The following is a 10,224-nucleotide window of genomic DNA, read 5'->3' on the forward strand; positions in this document are numbered from 1 at the left end:
AGGGGTGTAGCTAGGACTTGATCCAGGGTCTTCAGAGCTCAAGGACCACGTCACTCTCCTGACTAGGAAAGGGATAAGAGGTAAGGGATGTGCAGCAAATCCAGAGCACGGCAATGACCTTGCCATGGCCTGGTTGCAAAATAATCTGATCCAAGGTTTCCACTCTAAGAACAAGAGCTAGGTGACCTGACAGCAGCAGGGAGCTGCAAGCTCACAGTGTGCACAGAGACGGTTCAGGAGCTACCTGAGGGGTACAGGCACAGAAGCTTCAGAGAAAAAGGGCTGAAGCGGAACATAGGAACTCAGCTTATGTGGGTGATCCAATCTCATCAATGCCAAAGGATGTGAGTAACCATCCCAGGGGACGTGCTGGGATGTTGTACAAATTTCTACCGTGTCCAGTGCAACTGAGGACATCACTAATGAACCTCACTTCTTGGACATCCTGGCATTTGGAGGCAGGGGGCCAACTGATTGTGTTTCAGCCCAATTCAGCAATGATTTATTATCGCTGACAATTCTGTAAGTTGGCAGGGCTTACCTGGGTGGTTCTTATGTTCCATGTGGTGCCTACTGGCGCTCAGCTGGGGCTGGCGCATCCCAGATGGCTTCATGCACATGACTGAAACCTCAGCTGAGGATGCTGGAATAGCTGGGACTGGCTACATCTCTCCTCCATGGTTCATTATTTGGTAATCTAGTGCAAGCCTCTTTACATGGCAGCTAGATCCCAAGAGGGCAAACACAGAAGTAGCAAGGCCTAGTAATGCATTCTATTGGTCAGAGCAAGTCACAGGGCCAGCCCCCACTCCAGAAGAAATAAATTTCACTCCTTGATGGAAAAAGTGACATAAGCAAGAATTACTGGCAGCTATCTTTGCAGACAATCTACCACAAAATGTGAGTGGAAGTTGTTACATCTTATTCAGCTACAAGTGACCTTCTGCCCTTCTCCCTTTCCTCCTCATTCCTGCCTAGAATGTGGGTGCGATGACTGGAACTTCAGCAGTCATCTTGGAAGATGGAAGCTACACACTGAGCACAGCAGAAAGAGGCAAGGAGATTAGGTTCCGGGTGAGATAGAGGAGCTGCTATGCCAGCCAAGGGCTGCCCCTACTTCCAGAGCATCTACACATTTAAAAAAATTAGTAAATTTGTAAATAAATAAATAAAGTACAGACCTCTACCTTACTTAGGCAATAGTTATTTGGTTCTTCCAGGGGACATAGGCTCAAATGTGAACCACCAACAGAAGGAATCACATAGCCCACACTCATTTCCTGTTTAAAAAAAATAACTAATAGTACATGTTCTGTTTAATTGTTAAGTTCCATCAGAGCCATATAAAATGAGCTAAAGCAAGATTTAAGGTAATAGTTTAGTGACAAGTACCTTGCCTCCCATGTACTAGGATGCAGTCCCTGGAAGCTTATGAGAAAGTGCTAAGAGGCTCCTCATATAAACCCTGCCTCAGAAAAATACTTTAAATGTCTTTCGGCCAAAACTAAGCAGAGTACCTATTCTGAACACCTCACCGTGGAGGAAGAAATAGTATGCAAAGTTCAAATAGTTCAAATAAGATCACCATAGCCTCCCTCCCCACCCATTTCTCACTTCCATCCAGTCAACAAACCCTCTTCAATAACCGAGGCTTTATTGCCATATCTGATTCATGGATAAGTAACCTGCCTTTTCTTCCCCCTTTCAAATTTTTAAAAACATCACAAAAGGCAAGTTTTATAACAGAATAGGATTAAGAAGAAGAAGAAGAACAACAACAACAACAACAACAACAACAACCTAGGAAGACCCTCAGACTGGTAAGCTAAAAAGTGGCAAGGCCATTCAGGTATTACAAGCCTGATGGGCACACTGACGGGAGTCTGCAATGACAAATATCCACTCAGCCCTCAAATACAAGAGCGGAGGAAATGGCAGCATCCGCGCATAATACCTGTCTTTTGAAAAGTAGCTGAACTTGCCTGTGTTATTACTTCACTCATTTTCATGTAGCGTTTGGCAAATGTTCTCTTTGACTTTCGTATATATTTCAAAGTATTGGAATATTTTATATTCTCATCTATTTTAAACTAGTAGTTAGCTATCTAAAACAAATGAACACATTCTTGAAATACATTTAAATGTAATTAGAGTTCTGCTGCCATAGACAATATTGAGAGCTAGAGTAATGAATAATTTGTTGTGCTGGTTTTTACCACTTTAATCCTGAAGTCTAATTATTTGCACTAAATGCTTTTCTAGAGATTCCTCCTTGAACGTTCATCGAGGTATAGAAAAACACAGCACCTTGCAATTTATCTACTAATCCAATTACATATCTTATGATTATATCTTACCATTTGATCATTTGTCAAAAGAAAACTTGTCGCCTACATGCTGCATCCGTTTCTATACCTGCCGTGATAACTTTTAAAATCCCAGTGATTAACCAACGTATTCCTAACTAGAGGCCTCCTCTGACTCCAGGGATGGGTTCAGGGTTCTGTCCCCACACATTTCAGCCGGCACAGCTCTCCCGCGCTCTCCCGCGCGCCTCACCGAGCTGTGGGATCCACTCGGCTGTTTCCAGGTGGTTTTTGTTTTGTTTTCACTTCCCATATCTTTGCTTCTTATCTTTCTGTTCTTTGCTTTCCGTTTCCAATCTCTCTCACTGCTTCAGCATCCGCTGACTTTCAATCTTAAAGCACCCCTGAAGTGGTGGCTTTCTGCCCGTCTGCAGCTCATGATTTACTCACGCGGTTACTCAAAACTCAGGGGCACAGACCCAGGCTGTGCCTCTGGTTACAAAATAAACAGTTTAGCCAAGGTCCTCAAGGGAATGATTAATGCTCAGCACTAATAAAATAACAACTCAACTGCCTCTCCCATACACATCATCTCATTTGCATGATTTGTTTTCAAGGCTAAAATACTACGGACCCGCTCGGTGGAAGAAGGTCCTTTCAGATCTCCTGACCCCAGCCCTGGGAGGCAGAACTGTGCCCAGGCCCGGACCCTGAATCACCAGCCGGCCGCGCTCTTCACTTCAACCCATTTTGCCCACGGACTGCTTGAGTCCTTGGACCCGACTCTGACCGAGGCGCTGGAGTGGCCGGACGCGGGCTCACCTGGATCCGCCTGGGAGCCGGGCGCGGGCTCACCTGCTCACTCGCGGACTCACCTGGATCACTCTCAGACCCGGGCGCGGGCTCACCTGGTCACCGCGGGCTCACCTGGTCACCGCGGAGCCGCGCGGCCGCACCTGGGTTCGCGTCCTGCCCGCGCTGCCTGCGGCGGCTCCGGAGGCGGCTCTGCGCTGCGGCAGCCCTGCCCGCGGGGTCAGCGGGGAGGTCCGGCCAACTTATCCGTGTGCCCCTTAAGAGACGGCGGCTGGAAACGCGGACACCCCATTTCGCGGGGTCTTGGCGTTTTCAGGGACCCCTGGAGGCCAGTTCCCTCCGTACACTGACACAGACCTCCCCGGCGCTCTTCCCTTTTCCTGTGGCTAGGGAATTAGCGGCGAGGCGCGGGATCCATCGAAAACAGAAAACTAATTTCCCCCTGCTGGTGACTGTGGGGAACTGCATGTGCTGGAACAAACCTGCCACCGAGGATCCTTGGCCTCCCAGCTGCTAAGGTTGGGGTCCTTCCACCCCCCCACCCCCGTCAAAAGTTAGAAAACCTTCCTTTTATTCATTTTTTTAAAGTGTCGTATTAAGAGAAGGCAACTCCGTTTTAGCCTTCAGATTAGTGAGAATGAGAAAAATTAAGACATTGCACAAACTAATTTTTTTAACAATTTATTTCCAAGGAAAATTGTGAACATAAAAGGCAGCAGAAAAGAATAATGAGGTCCTAGCTTTTGGTATCGGTGGACTAAAGCTGAGTAAAACATTTAAAAGCAGCATTTGAAGGCCTTGGAGACTGACCAAAAGACGACAGAAATTGGGCAGGAAAGCAGTTTTGAAAGATGAACAGAAATTGTTGAGATTTGTGAGTTTGTGGCTTTTTACCTGAGGGCAACCTCCAAGCCATGAGCAGCTCCCAACTGCAGACAGCCACAGACTGGCTTGAAGAGGACAGAAAACAGTGTGAGGCCATGAGGAGAACTAGAAAGGGAGGGGAGGAATTCAGAGAGGAATCAGTGGAGAGGATGAACCCCTAAATATACACTGTATTAGATTTCTATGGCTGCCATAAGAAACTACAAGCTTAGTGGCTTAAAACAATAGATTTATTATCTTAAAGTTCTGGAGGTCAGAAGTCCTGAACAGGTCTCACCAGGCCAAAGTCAACTTGTTGACAGGCTTTGTAGAGGCTGTAGGGCAGAATCCGTTTTCTGCTCACTCAGATCGGTGACAGAATTCAGTTCCTTGAGGTTGTATGACTGAGTGTCCTGCCTTCTTGCTAGCCGTCAGCCGAGGCTCATTCCCAGCTCCCACAAGGCACTGCTGCATTCCACGACTCGAGGCTTCCTTACTCCATCTTCAAAGGCCACCACTTTGGGTTGAGTCTCTTTCATGCTTCAAATCTGTCCTCCTTTTTCTTCTGTCTCATCTCTCTGACCAACCAGGAAAGGTTCTCTGCTTTGAAGAATCATGTGACTAGACTGGGCCCACCCAGATTATCCAGAATAACTTCCCCATTTTAAGGTCAGTAACCTTAATCCCATGTGCAAAACACCTCTTGCCATGTCAAACAACATGTTCACAGGTCCTGGTGATTAGGTCACAAACATCCTCAGTGGGCCATTATGCTAACAGAGTCTGCCCTCCGCCCTCAAAGATCACCTCCTGGTATCAGGAAGTACCTTAAATACACGAGGCATGCCAATTAAATGAGATCGTCAGAATGGATTAAAAACAAAACAGAAACTTAAAAAAAAAAACAATTGCACACTATATACAAAAAAAAAAAAAAAAGGACCCTGTGTACAAAGACACAAGTAGATTGAAAGTAAAAGGACGGAAAGAGTTATACCAGGCAGCGAGAAAGAAGAAATCTGAACTAGCAAACGTGAAAAGATGCTCAACTTCACAAGTCATAAGAGAGATGCAAATCAAAACCACAGGGAGATATCCTCTCAGACCTACTAGATGGTCACCACTAAACAAACACACACACAAGTCAGGCAATAACAAGTGACGGTGAGCATGTGGAGGAACTGAAGTGCTTTGTGTACTGTTGGCAGGACTATGAAGTGGGGCAGCTGCTGTGGAAGATACTTAGTTTCTGGAGGTGCCTCCAAAAATTAAAAATACAACTACCATGTGACCCAGCAATCCCGATTCTGGGTATTTGTCTAAAAGGAATTTTAAAAAAGAAAATAATTTAAAACAGGATCTGAAAAAAATGTCTGCATACCCACGTCCGTTGCTGCATTATCCAAAGTGGCCAAGAAGTGGAAGCAACTCAAATGTCTGTTGACAGATGAATGAATGAAGAAAATCTGGTATATACATACAGAGGAATATGCTGCTTTTAAAATACAAAATCCTAGAACGTGTGAGTGGCTCAGTCAGTTAAGCATCCGACTCTTGATTTCAGCTCAGGTCATGATCTCACAGTTCATGGGTTGGAGCCCTGCATCAGGCTCTGCATGACAGCACCAAGCCTGCTTGGGATTTTCTCTCTCTCTCTGTCTCTGCCCTCCCCCACCTCTCTCTTTCTCTCTCAAAATAAATAAACTTAAAAAAATTTTAATAAGAAGCAAAAATAAATAAATAAAATGATGAAATCCTGTCACACGCTATACAACATGGAGGAACCTCAAAGACATGCTAAGTGGAATCAGCCAGTCACAAAAGGACAAAATCTGTGTGATTCCACTAATATGAAGTATCTACAGTAGTCAAAATCATAGAAATAGAAGATAGAAAAGTGGTTTCCAAGGGCTGGAGAGGGTGAGAAGGAGGGTTTACTAGCATTTCAGGGTATAGAGTTTCAGTTTAACAATATGAAATGGTACTAAAGATCTATAACCACAACAGTGTGGGTATACTTAACACTACCAAACTGTACGCTTAAAAATGGTTAAGGGGCGCCTGGGTGGTTCAGTCGATTGAGCATCTGACTCTTGATTTCAGCTGAGGTCATAGTCCCAGGGTGGTGGGATCGAGCCCCGCATTGGGCTCTGTGCTGAGCGTGGAGCCTGCTTAAGATTGTCTCTCTCTCTGCCCCTCTCCCCTGCTCAAAAAAACAAACAAACATTGGGGCGCCTGGGTGGCGCAGTCGGTTAAGCGTCCGACTTCAGCCAGGTCATGATCTCGCGGTCCGTGAGTTCGAGCCCCGCGTCAGGCTCTGGGCTGATGGCTCGGAGCCTGGAGCCTGTTTCCGATTCTGTGTCTCCCTCTCTCTCTGCCCCTCCCCCGTTCATGCTCTGTCTCTCTCTGTCCCAAAAATAAATAAAAAACGTTGAAAAAAAAATTTAAAACAAACAAACAAACAAAAGATTAAATGATTAAGATGGCGAATTCTATGTTATGTGTTTTTTACCTCAATTTTAAAAAAGGAATCTGAAGTGACTGTATTAATATTTGACAAAATAGACTTTAAGGAAGAACATTATTACAGATAATGGGGGAAATATCATAATGATAAATGGGTGAAAACATAACAATGAAAGTATTTATGCACCTAATATCAGAGCTTCAAAATACCTTAAGAAAAACAAACAGAACTAAGGGGAGGAATAAGCAAGTCCAAAATCATGGTGAAAGACTTTAAGACCCTGTTCTTGATAATATATAGAACAAGTAAATACACACAAAAAAATCAATAGAATATCTAAAAAACAATACAGATCAGGAATTGGTGAACTATGGTCTATGGGGCAAATCCCATGAATAAAGATTTACTGGAAAACAGCCACATTTACTCGTTTATGGATTGTGGACAGCTGTCTGTGGCTGTTTTCACGGAGTGGAGGGGAGGCAGCAGAGACCATAGGTCTTGCCTCAAATACTTACTACCAAGCCCTTCATGAGAAAAGCTGGTTTTCAAGGGTGTGACTGTTTGGTGAAGCAGTCGTACAATAGCTGTGGACAAGTCATTGCCAGATAATTCCAACATCTGTGTCAATTTTACTGTTGATGTCTGTTGATTGTTGTTTTCCCACGTGAGATGAGATTTTCTTGGTTTTTCATATGCCAAGAATTTTGGACTGTCTCCTGGAAATTATATTTTGTAATGAGACCCTGGGTCTTGTTTAAATCCTATGCAGTATGTACATATTTTTGTTTTAGGGAATAGACCTGCTTAGGGTCATACTACAAGCTCAACCTGCCTTTTGTGAGTTGTGGTTCACATTTAAGTTGTTTCCAAAGCCTTTGCAGTACAATTTGGATAGACCCTGAACAAGTTACTACTCAGTGGTCATCTGGAGCCTGGTTGATGGTCTGTTAGTTCGGTTCTCCAGTACTTTTCTACAATGCCCCTTTCTGGCTCTATGACCAGAAAGCTGGAGCTGGAAAGTTACTCCATGGTCATGTGCCTCTGTGACTGCTCCCATCTTTGGCCAAATGGCAGGAGGCAGAAAGAGAAACAGAGGTCTGCAGAGCACAGCTAGGCAATTTTGTTCCAGGTGCAATGAGGAGTCTGGAGACTCTGAGCAAGGACATTCCATGTCCAAAAAAATGACTTACATTTTAAGAAGGCCACTATGCCCTGTGAAGAATGGGCTGGGAGAGAGGACGCAGGAAAAGAATGTAGGGGGCCATGCTAGGGATGCAGGCAAAAGGAGAGGGTGGCCAAGGTGTGCGGAGAAGTGAAGAGTCCCCATCTGCTCCTGGTGGGGAGCTGGCACCCCAGAGTGGATTGGCTACAAGGGGTGGGAAGAGGATGCAGCAATGGTGCTTGGTGGGGCTGACACAGAGGAAGACTGGGTGGCTGGGCAGGCTGGTGGGGGAAATCAAGAGTGCCATCTGGGCCACAATGTGTCTGAGAAGACAAGTTGCAACGCAAGCAGAGATGCTGAGGTGGCATCTGGAAGTAGGAGTGTGGTGCTCAGAGGCGAGAGAAGAACTGAAGGAAAGTGTGGTGGAGGGCAGGGGAAGTAGGTGTACGTGCGCACACAGTGCATTTCTCCTCTTTTCTGCTGTATTGGTTAGTGAAGCAGATAAAGACTCTAGAAACAGATGCAACTGTGTTAAAAAAAAAAACCTTATGTGATAAACTGGCATTTCACCTAATGCCACGGGGTATGAGGATTATATGAGTTACAAGTAAGATGCTTAGAAATGCCTGGCACACATTCAGTGTTCACTGCATTGTTTAAATTTCAATTCCAATAGAAAAAGAGTAATTTACCTAGTAAGAGTTATTCACGTAACTTGCTAACCATCTGGAAAAAATGTCAGTTAGATGCTCTACCCTATACTTAAGTAGAAATACATTTCATATTGATTAAAGATGTGCATGGAAGAAGTCAAACTAGAAAAGCATGAGAAAAACATTTGGATGGATAGTTGGTTGTTTAGTCTTGGCATAAATGAGGCCATTTTATTTTATTTTATTTTATTTTATTTTATTTTATTTTATTTTATTTTTAATGTTTCACAAATTTGCATATCATCCTGCATGGGCAGGGAGGGGCCATGCTAATCTCTGTATCCTTCCAATTTTAGTATATGTGCTGCAGAAGCAAGCACTAAGCGAGGCTTTTTAAAGGTACACAGGAAACTCAGATCCAGTAACGAAAAACGTTTGACCACATACAAAATCCTATATGGCAAAAATGCTATAAACCATGCCAAAGAAAAATGGTAAGCAAGAAAGTACTGCATTCTATATGACAAGCAGAGGATAATTTTCCCCAAGACACAAAGATCTCCTAGAAGAGGAGAAGATTTCTCTTCACAAGAGAAAATGCAAGCATCAAGAAACATATGAAAAGAGACTTTATCTCACTTGTATTTAGGAGAACCAATGGCTTTCACATTTTCACCCATACAGTCGAACCCAACTTTCTCAGATATTATGCTTAGAGTACAAATTGCTACAACCTGTTTTGGAGGTCTGACAAATACAGATGCGCACATCATTCCACTCAGTAATTTCTCTTTTAGGAATTCAGACAAAAGAAATAAAAAGTACCAGTTCATACAAGATTTTTTGCTGTTGCAAAAATATATGTACTGACCTGGAAAGATGTCTGCGGTCTTTGGTTAAGGAAAAAGGCAAGTTATGTAGTAAGGGACTAACTTTCTAATTTTCGCTTAGCTTTTTTAATGTATGTTTTGGTTTTTTAGTGCGTGTGTATGTGTTCGTGGTAGTGGGGACAGTGGTTAGAGGGGATGTTTATACACGCATCCATTTACTTATGTGTGGACGTAGAGGAGAAGATACCTATCTGCTAAACGTCCATCAACCAGAGAAGTAGGATGAAAAGGTGGGAAGAACAGATGTAATAACTTTTCCTTTGAAAAATTAAAATACGTCTATACAGATGTAAATATATGCTTTCTTTTTACAAACTTCTGTATCATTTTGATGTAGACAGGCCAGGTCCAGGAACACAGAGGAGGTCCCACAGGACAAGTCAAGAGGGTCCTTGGCTTTGTGCAGGAGAGAAATCAGGAAGTGGGAAGTGAAAGCAGAGTTTATTGAACAGTGTAAGTGACAGAGTATAGCAGACAGAGTGGGAGACTCGGAAAGGAAACGAGAGTGAGTCTCTTCACCACTTGGGGTTAAGAGTTTATATTGAAAGGGTCTAGGGTATGTGTTCCTCCAGGAATCCAGGGTAGGGTTGGATTCGAGGGTGAGTGACAGGTGAGTAATAGTTGTTATTTCAAAAATCATCGCAGGGAGGGGATATCGATGCCAGCGGTGGGTGAGATTTGTTTGAAGCTAATGTCCTGAAACATGTTTGAAATCCAGTTCTTCTTAGATGTTATCAGGCATTTGGAGGCCTAAAACAAAACTCAAAGAATGATTAACTTTCTTGCCTCCTTCTTGGAGTGGGAACATAGGTTATTTGGTTTAGTCAGACGCAAGGTGAAATATAGAACATGAGTAAATGGGGCCTTGCAGAAAAACAGCAGAGATGGAGCCTTTCTAAAAATGGAATCCTTTCAGTTTCCCTATCTCAATTTGAGTCCTTTCAAATATTGAAAATGAAGGATAAATAAGGGTCTAGTCTCCAGAATATATCTTTTAAAACTCTAACAACTCAACAACAAAAGGCAAACAACCCAATTTTAAAATGAGCAAGGGACTTGAATAGAC

The 10,224-nt window shown here is 43.6% G+C and overlaps 1 non-coding gene across 1 annotated transcript; it reads right to left on the reverse strand.

The window, feature by feature from the left end:
- Window positions 1-8,537: 8,537 nt before the first annotated feature.
- On the reverse strand, window positions 8,538-8,648 carry LOC122232826. Its single transcript, XR_006210240.1, has one exon. It is a non-coding gene; the product is annotated as a U6 spliceosomal RNA (small nuclear RNA).
- Between the last annotated feature and the right edge of the window lie 1,576 nt (window positions 8,649-10,224).

Source organism: Panthera tigris, chromosome D3 (assembly GCF_018350195.1).
Source record: "Panthera tigris isolate Pti1 chromosome D3, P.tigris_Pti1_mat1.1, whole genome shotgun sequence".
In the NCBI taxonomy this organism is placed as follows: Eukaryota; Metazoa; Chordata; class Mammalia; order Carnivora; family Felidae; genus Panthera; species Panthera tigris.